This window comes from Bactrocera oleae, chromosome Y, assembly GCF_042242935.1.
Source record: "Bactrocera oleae isolate idBacOlea1 chromosome Y, idBacOlea1, whole genome shotgun sequence".
In the NCBI taxonomy this organism is placed as follows: Eukaryota; Metazoa; Arthropoda; class Insecta; order Diptera; family Tephritidae; genus Bactrocera; species Bactrocera oleae.
Window position 1 is genome coordinate 666,135 of NC_091542.1, and position 14,170 is coordinate 680,304.

A 14,170-nucleotide genomic window follows, 5' to 3' on the forward strand; every position below is an offset into this window, starting at 1 on the left:
ATTAGAATTTTGGCTTGTATCATAACTGGCGAAAGCCATCCTGCGGGGTTGTTGTACTTTCCTTTTCGAATTTAAGGAAATTAGTATCTAACAAATTTTCATGTGGTATATTTTTTAGAATATTAGGGTGGTTCGCCGTTATCTTTTTCAACGGAAACCCTGCGGTATTTAAGGCTTGTATCACTTGTGATAGTGACTCGTATGATTGTGGAAGACTGTGACTTCCAGACAAGATATCGTCTACATACGTTAGTGTTTTTAGCACTTTGGTTGCCAGAGGGAATTCTGACTTTGTGTTTTCTGCCAATTCGTGCAGTGTTCGAATGGCTAGATATGGAGCACAATTGACGCCAAAGGTAACTGTTTTTTAATTTATAGTCGCGGAGTGGACTATTGGGAGATTTTCGGAAAATAATTCGCTGAAAATCTTGATCGTCTTTATGTACGACTATTTGTCTATACATTTTTTCGACGTCTCCGTTAAATACGTATTTGAATATACGCCAATTTAAAATTAGTAGCATTAAATCTGGTTGGAGCGTGGGTCCCGTAAATAGGATATCATTTAGGGAATTCCCCGAGCTGGTGAATCTTGATGCATTAAAGACAATTCTTACTTTAGTTGTTTTTTTGTCTGGCTTTACTACTGCGTGATGAGGCAAGTCAAATGAGTAATATTTGCCATTTAGGATTTTTTCGCATGGGCTTACTTCCTCCATGTGGTCTAAATGGAGGTATTCTTCTAACACGCTATCGTATTCTGGCTTAAGCTCACCTTTTTTAAGTAAGTTTTTTTCCATACTTAAAAACTGCTGTATAGCAGAGGTGCGAGAGTGACCTAAGGCGAGTGTGTTAGGAAATTGTTGTTTTAGTGGTAGTCGTACGACGTACCGACCATTATCTGATCTAGTAGTTGTGGCTTTGTAAAAGTCTTCACAATACTGATCTTCAGGGGTTGTGATTGGTATGGGGGGGAGTTCTTCTAACTCCCAAAATTTTTTCAATTGTGAATTGAGGTATTCGTTTGAGATTTCCTCAACCTGAGTGGTCATGGTGGTAACTGGTTCCGAAACTAGTCCACTTATGATCCACCCAAAAACAGTATTTTGTGCCAGAAGTGTATTTGAAATTTTCTCAATACCTTCGTATTATCTGTGGTATGAGATCGCTGCCTAATAGAAGGTCTATTTGAGCGGGAGTGTTGCAGTTGGGATCTGCTAGCTTTAGGTGTGAAACCTTTTGCCAATGCTTGCTATTTATGTGATAGCTTGGAAGCATATTTGTAAGTTGCGGTAAGGCTATAGCTTCTGCTTGTATGTGCTTATCCGCTTGGGGGGAAATTAAGGTAATGGGGCAGATTTTATTAGAGTTTGTACAAAGTCTTTTCGTTTTTATAAAATTGTTTCGATCGAGTTAGTAGCGAGAGTCATAGTTCGCATGACGTTTGCTTGTACTGTTCGGATGTGAACGTTTGATTTTTGAAGAAGCTTCTATTTAAATTGTTGTTGGTACTGGCTTGGGGTCTGTGGAAGCTTCTATTTAGGTCATGTTGAACGGGTTTCGTTCTGACCATTTTTTTATCTACCCTTTCTGCGATTTCATATTGGGTAGTTAGGAAATCTTTCATTTGTTGCCACGTGGGGCATTTTCTTCGTGATGAGAGCGATTGTCCCATAGAAGTAATGATTTTTCTGGTAATGCGGCAGTGCATATGTTTACCAGTATTGGATCCCAGCTGTCTGTGGGAATATTTTGTATCGCGCCCGCATTTTTGATTTATGTTTTGTATTAAGCTTCGCGCCCGTTTTGTTAATTTTATTGTTTTATGTGTTTTTAATATTTATTGAACTTTTATTTATTTTTTTTTTTTATTGTTTACCAGCATTCTATATGCACTGCACTGCACTTATTGTGCACTTATATGTACATATGAGTAATTATACTTTGTAATTAATTTTTTTTTTTTTTTTTTATTGTTTAACAGTATTCCAGTAATGTGGCTATATGCACTGCACTGCACTTATTGCACTTAGAGATGTACATATGTATTTTTCGTTTGTAACCGCACTTTGTTTTAAACTAAAGCATTTTTTTCCTTTTTTTTTTTTCTTAACTGCACGTACTGTTACATTACTGTAATTTTGCTTCTTTTTTTTTTTTTCTTTTTTGGAAACTGCACTGTATTTCTATATGTATATGTATATCACTTAAGGTTTTTTTTTTTTTTTATAAATGTATTTTTTTTTTTGTTTTGTTTTAAACACCCATAGTGCCGTCCACTAGGGCTCGAACGACCATATATAATTCTTTCCAAAGTTTTCAAAGAAAAACACTCACCACCATTCGCTTTTAATACAATTGTAATTTTATTTTGTAATTGAAAGTACGGGTTTTATACACTCCCTAAATACCACAATCACTTGCGACGCAGCGCAGAGAAGAGGAAAAAAAAATGTATATAAATGCCTTTGATAGCAATTTAACTGGTTCGGATCAGATCCGCTGATGTGACGAATCCACGGATGACGGTGCTTTCGCTGCGAGTTCAAAACGAAGAAGAGCCAAGCCGATTCTCGTGTCCGTGGTTTTGTTGATGGTTGGTGGGGTGATCGCCCGGTGTGTTGTGTATCCTGGGTGGTAGGGTCGTTGTGTGAGGTGTATGTTGCGTGAGGTGAGGTGGTGAATGTTGCGAGAGGTGATGTGGTGAATGTTGCGTGTCAGTGATGTGTGAGGTGTGTTGGTGTAAGTTTTCGGGACGACGTAGGCTCATTTAGCCAGTCTGTTTTATGACAAAAGCAGTGCACCTGGAGCTTTGTACTAATCTGACAAAGGACGCTTTCCTCGCTCCACAAGTCCGCACCCCAAAGCATTAATTGGCAATTTATATACCCAAACGCTCCTCAAATGAGTGGTTTCTGGGAATCAGCTGTAAAAGGCTTCAAATTTTACTTCAAAAAGATTGTTGGAAATTAAAAATTAATTACGAGGAATTCTCGGGATTTTTAATCCGAATTAAAGCCGTTCTCAAGTCACGGCCTCTCACAATCCGCTCGCAAGATCCCTCCGATTTCACAGCCTTAACGCCAAGATACTTTCTCAAAGGAACACCCATTCTGGCCATACGTGAACCAGGTGTAGAGTCGTTATCCTTATTAAATCGCTGGGGAAAAATTAAAATTCTCCATCACATATTCTCAAATACATAAAGGATCTCCATAAACAATACCGTTGGAAGACTCCTAAGCACCAAAACTTGGAGACTGTGTGATCATCCATGATGATTGTCTACCTCCTACCGAATGCCGGCTTGGGCGCATAGAAAAGCTACATTATGGCTTCGACGGTCATATACGAGTAGTTGCTCTTCGTACGCGAAGCAGAACGCTAACTAGACAGCTCGTGAAGCTATGCTTCCTCCCAACCGCCGATAATCGCGACACAGCAAGACGCAAACAATCAACCGATACTACCGCAATAAAATAAAATAATCAAATGCCGTGACACGAGCATCCGTAGCCTGACAAATCTGCATAATCAAACAAATCTTTAATACAGATTAACATGAATGTACCCTACGCAGCCGCTTAACACGACCTCAACCCTCAACTCGTGTGGTACGCCCGCGGAATGGAGCATCAATACGGCGTCGACAGCCTAGATCACAACCACGGTCGTTCCACGGCTCTTAGCAGCATTGTGGCAACGCTACAACAGCTGCAGCGACTACTAGGCTAGTCCTTTGCCTAGAGGGGCCGGGATGGCTAAATTATCACTCAGTCCCCCTCACCAGAAGACACTGTCACACCAGAGAACTGAAAACAACGAGAAGGTGCAGATTCGACAGCGAACAATTTGTAGAATTTTATCAAGGAGTTCACCTCACATGCACGAGAAACAAATAACATTTTTCGCTTTTATAACAGCGGTGAATCTGTAAACATACGCTCTCTTAACATGACCAACCGACTAAGATTGAAGATAATATAAAATGTAAGCAAAACTGGGAATATTGATATGTCATTTGAAATATATTTTCTTTTATTGAAATATTATTTATTATTACTTTTAAATTATTTTATGTTAATTCATTTTTACTTTATTGTGAGTTATTAATAATAATTTAAACATATTTTGATATATTTCTTAAAATCATTCATTTACTTGACACCATTATGGAGTCACAAAAGTACAGAATTGTGTTTTGCAGTCGGCATTTCACATTCATGCTTCAATTTTTCTTTTCAAATGCATGTGTAAAAGCTCTCAATTTCATGAGCACATAAATATATATATATTACAGGTCCGTGTATTAGGGTGTACCTAAATACAGCAACATAAGGACATAATAAGTATTGTTAAATTAAAAGTGCGATTCTTAATAACTTAATTAAGAAAATTAAAATGACTCTCACAACAAAATATTCAAGATAAAATACAAATTAAAACATTTATTTCGCAAGTAATTATTTATCTAGTCCGAAAGACAACTCTTATAAACGTAAAAGAGTATTCTGTATTAATTATAATTTATCGCTGCGATTTTATCAGTTTACACTGAGAAAAAATTTAATCAACTTTGATACAGTAGAAAAAAAGTAGATAACATAACAAAAATGTTTAATGACGACAAAAATTAAATTACACCTGCAGAAGCTACACGCGCACAAAGCAAATAAAAGGAAAAGATATTTGTGCCACCAAATTTATTTCTGAGAGTGACAGATTAACACGATAGTGCACTCGATTTTCATTTTCACTGATTCAAGACATCTCTGAATCGTTATTGGAAATAAAAAACAAAATATTGACAATATTTGGACTCGTCTCCAAACGGCTCATGATGCCATAGTAGATTATGACAGTTTAGACCTACCACACAATTTTAAATCATCGGCTTACGCAATATACGAAAACTGCTTAAACCAGTACAAAGAAAGAAAATCTATGGTTTCTGATCAATTAAAGCTAATAAATGCAATTGCACCTACTCCACATCCGTGAGTGGAGCTGCCACAAATTCAAAGTCAAGAGGCAAGTTCAGGCATCTATCTCGAGGTGCCCGCATGTGACACAGAAATATTTTATGGAGGTTATGAAGAATACCCGTTCTTCTGGGACATGTTCACTGCCGTATACATCAACCATCCAAAATTATCAAAAGCGCAAAAATTGTATCACCTCCGATACAAAACTAAGGGGTCAAGCAGGCGCAATAGTTAAACAGTTCGCACTGTGAACCTTCTCTATAATCTACATTCTCTGTCAGAACCAAGAAAACAAAAAACGTGAGCTACGGCGTTTTGGCCCATTTTACATATTTATTAAAGCAAGTGTCAATAATTGCGCCAAAATCAAAGAAATACAATTTGCACCTTCTCGTTGTTCTAAGTTCTATGCTCCAACTACACCGCTTCATCAGGGTAAATAATGACACAACCTAATACAACACACCACACCTTGGAACACAACTCGCACTCACAACATACACGGCCACACTGCACACGATGTCACCACAAAAAACAGAGTGAGCTTATTGATTTCACCGTTTACTTATTGCATGTAAATATGTATGCTTACTGACTAAAAAACTATTAACAAAAAGCCGTTTTAACAACATATAGAACGGTTACCAAACCATCATACTTTCGGGCTTAATTTATAAGAAAAACCGAAAACAGTTTGGTACAATATAGGTATATCCAAATATATATACAATAAAAAATAAATAATTATCGGATGCCCTTATGCTTATCTTTATGTATACAAACACATCCATTCCACAAACACAAAGAATCGAAAAAATATTATTCAAGTATTTACCTGCAAATATTTTCCGGCAATACCCCTTATTTTTAACAAAAATAGTAAGCAGGATTGCCTGAAAAGCCAAATAAAGAGAATCAAACATAAACAAATCAAACCAACATGTACATATATGCATACCTATTATATCTATACTTACTTCACCATAGGTAGGTAGGTAGGTAAAGTGGCTGTCATTCGACACACTTAGGCCTTTAGGAGGCCCATTGTGATACCACTGGGACTGTGATCCCCTCACTCTATTGGCTCCTCTCTGAACCACCCCGTACTTCTGATGAACTTCATCAGTGAGACAAGTTTTATCTGTGCAACCTCCGAGACGTCGTCAAGAAACCCACGACCGATGGTTGCGATTCTTTTTCTATATAGTGCTGCGCAATCGCATAGCAGATGTTTAATGGTCTCCTCCTCTTCTACTTCCTGACAGCTTCTACAATAGTCGTTATATAGCGCGCCAAGTCTACTTGCATGTCTGCCTATTAGACAGTGGCCTGTTAGTACTCCTACGACAGTTCTTATATCATTCCTCTTGAATTTAAACAGTCGGCATGTGCGGCTCATATTCCATTCTTGCCACGTTTGCCTGCAGGTTGAGCAGGTCAGTGATTGATTCCACTGACACTCGGATATATTAATGACATGTTTGTCGATTAGGTATCTACACGTAGCCAGAGGCATATTTATGTCCACCTTACCAGGATCTAGTTGTAGGGTGGTGCCTGTTCTGGCTAGTTCATCTGCTACGCAGTTCCCAGGGATGTCACTGTGTCCTGGAACCCATTGCAGATTTACCGTGAAATAGGATGACAGATCCGCTAGAAGATCATGGCAATCCTTCACTGTCTTCGACGAAATCCTATGAGACATCAGAGATTTCAAAGCCGCCTGGCTGTCTGTATATATAAATACACTTCTTGTTGTGATTACGCTTTTTGTTAGTACAAGAAGGCTTTCTTTAATTGCAGTGACTTCTGCTTGGAAGACACTGCAGTGGTCTGGTAACCGGAAGGCGATTTTGGTATCTAGTTTAGCCGAGAAAACACCGCCGCCTACCATGGTTATCCAGCTTGGAACCATCCGTATAGAAGCTTATCCCTGCTGCCTTGTCCACTACATCCCTTTACCACTCCTCTCTGGAGGGGAAGGCAATATTGAGGACCGGATTTAGGTTCAGCTCCCAAGGATTGTGAAAATCCGTAGTTATGGGAAGAAACGGGAACTTCCTAAGTATCATAGAATACCCCTTGTTGCTGTCGACTAATAGGGAGGATTTCCTCAGTCTCAGAGCTGACTTCGCTGCCATTTGCTTGCAATACAAATATGTTGGCAGCAAGTGTAAAATTATGTTGAGTGCCTGGCTTGGCGTAATTCTGAGAGCTCCACTGATGCAAATACTAGCTGCTCTTTGTATACTTTCCATGCTTCTAATCGCATATTTCTTTTTTGTAATTGGCCACCATACTACTATCCCGTAGGTCATGATCGGCCTTACAATTGCTGTGTACAGCCAGTGAGCCACCCGAGGTGTCAGTCCCCACCATTCTTTTACATGTGTAAATCGCTGTAGCAGCTTTCTTTACCCTCGCTTCCAAGTTTTGTTTCCAAGAAAGCTTCCTGTTCAAAATTAGTCCCAAGTAGCTTGCTTTATCTCCTATCGTTAGCCTGGTGCCATTTAAAAATTTAAATTCAGTCCGCATGATACGGCCCATCGATTAATCTCGTTTAATATTGTCTGCATAAGACTAGCGAGGGTGTTCGGGAACTTGCCCCTAACCGAGACTGCCACATCATCAGCGTAGGCCACAACATGTACCCCCTTCTTTTCTAGATCCACAAGCATTTTATTCATTGTCAGGACCCAGAGAAGTGGGGATAACACGCCTCCTTGGGGTGTACACCTACGACAGATCTGTGCATCGTTGAAGCTCCCAGCGTTGAAATAATTGACCTGCCCAAGAGCATCTGTTCAATTAATTCCCGGAGAGGCTCAGATATGCCCAGATCTTTAAGCGCGCTCAATATGGCCTTCGGCTGGATGTTGTTGAAGGCACCTTCTATGTCTAGAAAGGCTACGAGGGTGTATTCTTTTATTTCCAGAGACTTTTCAATCTCTGCTACCACTTCGAGTACGCATTGCTCTTAAGTGCTTCCTGCAATTTTTCTGCATGTTCTTAAGTATTGGGGACCACCAAGGAGGTCTAATTCTTCCCCTACTGTACGTTAATGGACAAGCTACCTCTAGTGCTTGACGACAAGAATCTGTGAATCGTTTAACGAGGATGTCTAGGTCCACTTTCTTTTCCGGTTGGAATGGTGGAATCATAGGAATACGCTTTTTTAGCTCCTGCATGTGCATCTGCCAGTTCGTTTTCCTATGATTCCTAAATTTCTCTTCTCTAACTACATTTTCTTCAATTATACACTCAATGTAGCGGTGGTCTGAGAAGGAGTGTTCTTCTTATACCCTCCAATGTGTTATTTTATCCACCAGTTCTTCCGATACCAGTGTTATATCTAATACTTCCTGTCGGTTTCTGGTTATAAATGTTAGCGTACTACCTTTGTTACATAACAAAAGCTTACTTCCTATTAAATAATTAAAGAGCAACTCACCCCTTTCATTAATATCCTTGCTTCCCCATAGAGTATGGTGCGCATTGGAGTCGCACCCAAGTATAATCGAACACTTGGATGCTTCGGCGTCTCGTACCAGCTCTTTGAACAGCTGCGATGGTACTGCTACCTCGTCGTACGGCATGTAGCATGATGCCAGCCGGTATTTCTTCTTGCCCGTCTCCCAGCTTACCACCGTAGTGTCGTTACTACTGTAACTGTGTAATAAAAAGACATTAAGCTTTTTGCTAGCCAATATACATGTCCTAGGCTTACCTACACAACCATTCGCGTATAGGTTATATCCTGGTGTCCTCAGACCGCAAATACGCCCTCCGTTAACCCATGGCTCCTGAATGAGGACAAAGTCAGGCCGTTCTTCTGCCATGCGGTTAACTAGGGCTAGAGACGCTAGTTTGCTGTGGTGTAGATTAATTTGGATAAGACGCATTAGTTATTGTCTTCTCTGCATCTTCATGAGAGTCGCTTAAAAGCCCACTCTCAGTGTAAAGTTTAGAGAGTCTGTCCGCAAGCTCAGACCCCGAAGTACACTCACCGTGATCTCTGCGTCGCTCGAGGACTCCACTGGATCTTCCTCGACTTCGCACTCCGATTCCGATGCTAAGTTTTCTCCTGCATCGGCGTCTGATTTGTAGGTCATGACCTTTACTTTTGTGAATCCGTAGTTGATCTCTCCGCCACTTTTCGCTAGCGGTTCTACGGATTCTTTTGTAAGAAGCAGCAGAATCTGCATTGTGGCTCGTTTCGTCTCCACACCAGATTCCGCTGCGGGGTCGTCAAAGGCCTTGACGAATCTCTATCCCCCAGTTGGCAGATTTGGGTTGCAGGCTCTTATGAGCTGCATTATTTCGTCCGGCTGCGATGGTGTAGCCGGGATCCATACCCTTGCCCTCGGTCGGGATGGGATATCTTTTCTGTCTACCGCCACTAATTTGGCTCCGGGGTAGACCTCCCCTACCTTAGCTATTGCTGCTTTATATAGCTGGACTGATCTCTCGTCGTCACACGCTATCATCTTAATCTGCCCTTGATACCATCCGGCATCCGCACATGACGGGGGTGGACCTGGATTGCTTAGTAGCACTTCCAAAGCCACATTCGTCAGTGCGGCTTGCACCCATTTCCATTGGGCTCTGGGAATTTTTCCTTCGGGGTCACCCTCATCCAGTACCCCAATGACAATGCGGTTCCGGGCCCCATCAGCAAAAGATCTTACGGGCGTCACGCCCTTAGTTTTCGGTCTCTTAGCTGACGGCTTAGCCTCTTCAGCGGACCTTTGTCTTTTTGTTGCCACTATCTAGCTTGAAGTTAGGTAGAACAGCTCTCGCGCAATCAATGGATTTCTGGAGCTCCTTTGTGAGCTCCTCATTGGTTGGCGGTTGCAGCTCCACCTTCTTCACCTGCGTTGCTGTTTTCGTGGCGTCAGCCTTGGCTACTGCCCCCTTAGCATTTGCCTTTGCTCCAGGACCAAGCTTAGCTCTTGTCCTCGCTTTGGCTGTTGTCGAGCTCGTGCCAAACGCTGCTCTTCTCTGGTAACAACTCGCTCCCTCCGGTCTTTTTAAAGGAGGTCCGGACTCCTTTTTGTTTTTGTTACTATTGTTGTTATTATTTTGGCTCATATTTTGGACCCACGAGTGTAGGGGAAAATATGTCCGCTTGCGCATAGCCCCCGCTACGCAAGTAAGGCTATCTTATTACGGAGGGCACCAGGTATCCGTAAGCTCCGTGCGAGACTGGGCTATTAAAGGTACCCCAGCCAGGTTGATCTTCGGCACGGGTCGCATGACACCTTGATCCAGCCCTTTATATATTTCCTACCATGGTAAGACCTCCTATCTGGATGCTGCACTATTGAAGAGTCCCGAACACCCAGATAGGAAGCCTGACCTTAGCTAGATACCTCACTACTAACGTCGTGAACCTGTGGTATCTATTTCCAGTCGGCACCCTCGTGGAGGGTTCAGCGGAGGATTTTACCAACCTACTTTACCATAAGTACATATAATAACATATAAACATAATTGCATAGAGATAATACCTGCACATTATTCATTTCGCGCTTTTTTCGCAGTGCGACCATACATATTTATACAAACGCCATATAATCTATGCCTATGCTTATATACCCTCTATACATAGGGTCAGTTATACATTGAAAATTTACAATATAAAAAGTTATAAAATTACATGAAAAATAAAACAATAAACGTTGTGGTAAAATGAACACTACTAGATATTAAAAAATTAAAAATAATATATAATTTATTAAAAACAAAAATACACATATTTTCACAGTCCACATTGGCATACATCCCGCAATACTCCTTGTAACAAAAAAGCAGGATTGCGTACAAAACAAAAAAAAAAACTAAAAGCACATTTAACTCTTCAACGAGCTCTCAATTGTATTAGAAAATAAACATACATACGCACAAACAGTCCGTGCATACTTATGTACAAAGTGTATTGATCTCTTCAACGAGCTCTCAATTTCACGAGCACATAAATATTATATATACTAACAAGTCCGTGTATTAGGGTGTACCTAAAAAAATATTATTGAATTAAAAGTGCGATTTTTATCAATTAAATTAAACAAAGCAATATATTCAAAATAAAACCACAACAAAATCATATTGCAAGTAAATTCAGTTTACACTGAAAAAATAAATAAAAGGTTATATATATAATTCATTCAGACATTATATAAATAAAGTAACAAAAATGGTTAACGGCGACAAAAGTCAAACTACACCTGTAGGAGCTACACGCTCAAAACAGGTTGCCAAATTCATTTCTGAGAGCGACAGATTAACACGATACTGCACTCGATTTTCATCTTCACCGATTCAAGACATCTCTGAATCGTTACTGGAAATAAAAAAAACAAAATATTGGCAATTTTTGGACTCGTCTCCAAACGGCTCATGACGCCATTGTAGATTATGACAATTCAGATCTACCACAAGATTTAAATCATCGGGCTACGCACTATACGAAAACTGCTTAGACCAGTACAAAGAAACAAAAGCTATGATTTCTGATCAATTAAAGCTAATAAAAGCTATGATTAAAGCGATGGCACCTACTCCACATCCGAGAGTAGAGCTGCCACAAATTCAAAGTCAAGAGGCAAGTTCAGGCATCTATCTCGAGGTGCCCGCATGTGACACAGAAATATTTTATGGGGGTTATGAAGAATACCCGTTCTTCTGGGACATGTTCACTGCCGTATACATCAACCATCCAAAATTATCAAAAGCGCAAAAATTGTATCACCTCCGATACAAAACTAAATGTCAAGCAGGCTCAATAGTTAAACAGTTCGCACTAAATAACGACAATTTCAATTTGGCTTGGGAAGCTTTAAAAGCAAGATATGAAAATGAAAGAATATTGGTCGATAAACATGTAACGACACTAATAAACTTGCCTAAAATTCAAAAAGAAACCAGCGAAGAATTTATAAGACTACAATCCACCGTTTGTCGGTTTTATCGACACAAAACATTCCCACAGAGAGCTGGGGCCCTATACTGGTAAACATATGCCCTGCCGCATTACCAGAAAAATCATTACTTTTATGGGAGCAATCGCTCTCATCACAAAAGACATGCCCCACGTGGCAACAAATGAATGACTTTCTAACTACGCAGTACGAAATCGCTGAAAGGGTAGATAAAAAACTAATTAAAATAAAAATTGTTCAACACGACCTAAAAAGAAGCTTCAATAGACCCTAGCTAGTAGCAAAAATAAATTAAACAGAAGCCTTTACAAAACGCAATCGCTCACATCCGAACACTACAAACAAACGTCATGCGAACTATGTACAAGGGGGCATAAGCTCTTGCGAGAGATTCAGAAAATTGAATATAATCGACCGAAACGGTTTAGTGAAAACAAAAAGACTTTGTACAAATTGCCTATCACATGCGCATACACTTAAAGAGTGCGAAAGCAAATTTAATTACGTTTATTGTCATAAACGACATCATTCTATGCTTCATTATAGCAATTTTTCCAGCTCACCCCCTAACAGCGCAAATATGAAAAGAGCCACGGGTTTTGTTGCAACAGCAAATCCCGAAGTCCAAAATTGCCCAGAAGCACCATGCTGCTCAAAGGCAATAAAAACCCAAACGCTACACAGCGAAAATCAAAGAAGGGTACTACTACCCACAGCAGTCGTTTCCATTGAACATCAAGGAGAACTGTTTGAACTTAGGGCCTTAATAGACCAAGGATCATAACGATCTTTCATACCGTCTAGGGCACAAAATAGGCTACAACTGCCAAACAAACAAAACAAAAATCTTTTCTCCCCAAGTGGATAAGAGAATTAAAGCAGAAGCTATAGTCTTACCGCAGCTAACAAACATGCTTCCAAGCTATCATAGAAATAGCAAGCATTGGCAAAAGGTTTCACACCTGAAGCTAGTAGATCCCAAGTGCAACACCCCGGCTCAAATAGACATTCTATTAGGCAGCGACCTTATACCGCAAATAATACTTGAAGGTGTTGAAAAAATTTCAACCACCCTTCTAGCCCAAAACACTATATTTGGTTGGAATCTAAGTGGACTAGTTACAGAACCAGTTTCCACATCAACAACTAAAGTTGACGAACATTCCAAAGAATCTTAGCTTAATTCACAATTAAGCAATTTTCGGGAGTTAGAAAAACGCCCCCTCATAACGACTCCAGAGGATCAGTATTGTGAAAACTTCTACAAAGCCACAACTACTCGATCAAATAACTGCCGGTACGTCATACAACTACCACTAAAGGCTCAATTTTCCAACACTCCACATAATGGGACAAAAAACAAAGTCAGTGTTTCCTTTGCCAATGTTCGAAACAGTAATATATGTAATCCAAACATATCACCCAAATATATTAATACCTATTCCGAAAGATAATTTTTTGTACACCAATTTCCTTAAATTTTAAAAGGACAGTACAACAAAAAAACAGAGGATCCAATGAATCTGTCTAGTTTTAATATCCTACTGATTCAATATCTGCGTTATCCCCAATAACAAAGAGGCAAATTTTATCCTCTGTGGCAAAACTTCGACCCCGTAGGATAGCTGTCGCCAATAATGATAAAAGTGCTGATTAAAAAACTATGGCTAGACGGAACCAACTGGGACGACCAAGCGAAACATATTCGCTTAGAAAATTAATCGCAATTTACACACAATTTTACCGCAATTTCGCAGCTACAAATACCATGTTGGGCGAACTATTCCCAAATTACCAACGCAAACCAGATTGCTTCGGCGACATCTCAGAAAATCCATACTGAGCACCAATTCAAATTGATCCAGTCCTTTTTGTTAAGTTGCTGTGTGGTATGTCATCATGTGTAGTGTTTTCAAATGTTGAGTGTGGTGTGGTGCGTTGCATGTGGCGAGGACCTCTGAGTGTTCTCTAGGGTGCGCCATTATTTTCTCGGGTATAGTGGAGTGTACATGTAGAGGAAGGCTTAACCTATTAAACCATTCTGGACGCCTAGGCGAATATTTTTCCTAGTTTTACACATGTTTACTAAAACGGTATATGTATTGATTTCGGCATACTGCTTCTGAAGTAGCCGAGCGCGCAGTGGGTCACATGGTGATGGAGTAATGTTATACCCATATTGACCTGTAGTGTATAAAACGGCTTTGATTTTTAAAATATAATTTGTATGCATTTTGATGCTCA